This window comes from Ammodytes marinus, assembly GCF_949987685.1.
Source record: "Ammodytes marinus genome assembly, chromosome: 25".
Taxonomy (NCBI): domain Eukaryota; kingdom Metazoa; phylum Chordata; class Actinopteri; order Uranoscopiformes; family Ammodytidae; genus Ammodytes; species Ammodytes marinus.
Window position 1 is genome coordinate 1975907 of NC_137229.1, and position 2500 is coordinate 1978406.

Below are 2500 nucleotides of genomic sequence, written 5' to 3' on the forward strand. Positions count from 1 at the left end.
CTACATAGGATCTCAGAGTTCAGTACACCTTCATATTTCCACTGGTGAAATATCTTTAATTTATAAAACTGTTATTAAATACTAACTACAAACCTAGATTACCCATAAAAAGTATAACATCAATTGAGCCAATAGGGGGCCACACACACACACACACACACACGCACGCACGCACGCACGCACACACACACACACACACACACACAGTGGCACATGTGAGGCACTTTGAGTTTGCCTTGTGTTTGAGAAAGTGGAAATACTTTTCCTGGAAAGTCAACCAGAGTTAATGTGTTGATTAGTCGTTCACAAAGACACACACACACACACACACACACACACACACACACACACACACACACACACACACACACACACACACACACACACACACACACACACACACACACACACCAATTTGTTGATAAGTCGTTCTCTGTAGTGAAACGTTCTCGTGCTTTTCAGGGAGATGTGCGTCTGATAATCTGAGCCACTGGATCCAAGAGAAGAATTCATCTTTCAGGAAAACTGACGGTGTGTGAATAAATGGAACCTGGAACCCTGTAAAGAGCTTTGAGTGTGAATAAAAGCGCTATATAAATCCAATCCATTATTATTATTATTATTATTATTATTATTATTATTATTATTATTATTATTATTATTATTATTATTATTATTATTATTATTATTATTATTAATAATAATAATAATAACAATAATAATAATAATAATAAAAACATTTAAAAGCATTTAATTCAGAAGTATTGAACTTCTTTTACGAAGGTCCCACATTTTTTGATCTCCCTTTTTAAATAATTGGAGAGGGGTCGTTATGTTACAAATACACAATGTTTGATTGTGTTAATCACACTTCACAAAGCTATTGTTGCAGTATATAAATGTGATACTCATATCATAAAAACAGATGATACTCGTATTATTAGAATATCATTCTAATAATATAACTCTTGAATTGGAATTGAGGCGAGAATTCCTGCAAAAGGGGCCCAAACCCCAAGTACTGAGTACATATGCATGATTATACTTTATAGAGAGCCGACATTTCTGTATTTAAAATCCCTTCTTTATCGATTTCATGTAATATTAAAATGTTCTGAGATTTTGAATGTGGGGTTTTCACAAGCTGTAAGCCATAATAATCAAAATTATAACAAATAAAGGCTTGAGATATCTCACTTTGCATGTAATGAGTCTATATAATATATTATTTTCACCTTTTAAGTTGAATTACTGAAATAAATGAACTTTTGCATGATATTCTAATTGTTTGAGTTTCACCTCTATATGTGAGTATCATATCACGGGGCGACTGTGGCTCAGTTGGTAGAGCGGGTTGGCTGATGATCAAAGGGTTGGAGGTTCGATCCCCGCCCTGCCACCTGTGTCATGGTTGTTGTGTCCTTGGGCAAGACACTTCACCCACCTTGCCTCGTGTGAATGTCGATAGTTAGCCTGCTGTGTATGAATGTGTGTGTGAATGGTAACGTGGGAAAGGGAAACAGGTCTCCCTTGTAAAAGAGTCTCCGGTCTCAATGGGATTTACCTGTGGAAAGGTTAAAAAAATATCTCACTATGTACTGAGCACTGTGTGTGTTAACTAACATTTTATACAGAAACATCCACTAGTAAACAGGAAATTAAAGACCTGCTTCACCAGTGGGAATATGAAGGTGTATTGAACTCTGAGATCCTATGTAGTATAAATGTGCAAAAAAAAAAAAATTGGTTCATCCTAGCCTGAGAAAAGGCAGATAGAGTGTGTTGATAGAGTGTGTTATGGTCTCACTGTCTAACCCTACATTTCTCTTACTGTGATGTCACAGTAAGAGAAATGTAGGGTTAGACATAGGATCTCAGAATTCAATACACCTTCATATTCCCACCGGTGAATTAGGCCTTTAAGTGTTTGACCCTCAAAATGTTCTTCTTGTTGGGTGGGGAAGGAGTGGGTCACCAAACACACTAGTTACCTTTGACAAAAAAAGAAGAATAATACTCATAAAGGTTGAGAAGTAGATCAATATTGTAAATAAGAAATTGTTCTTAGTGTTTTATCTGGAAAAGTCTGAAAAAATGAAGGTTAAATAAAGTAAAATTATGTGAGTTTATGACACAAACACACACACACACACACACACACACACACACACACACACACACACACACACACACACACACACACACACACTTTTAACCTTTTTGTATACATTTTAACTAAACAAAAACATACTTTCTTTCTCACTTACTTACTCGTTCCCTATCTTATGATATGGCTACTGTAGTAGCCGAATGTTCCCCATGGCTTGACAAAGACACCAGATAAGGGACTTCAGACTGGACTCTTTAAATCAGTGTTCCAAATTTATTGCGGGAGTTTCCAGTAGACATAGGTTGCGTTCCAAATCGCATACTCTTTCTTTTTTCTATTCTACATACTACATCCGACGATAAAAATAATCTAGTTAGGCTGCAGTAGGCA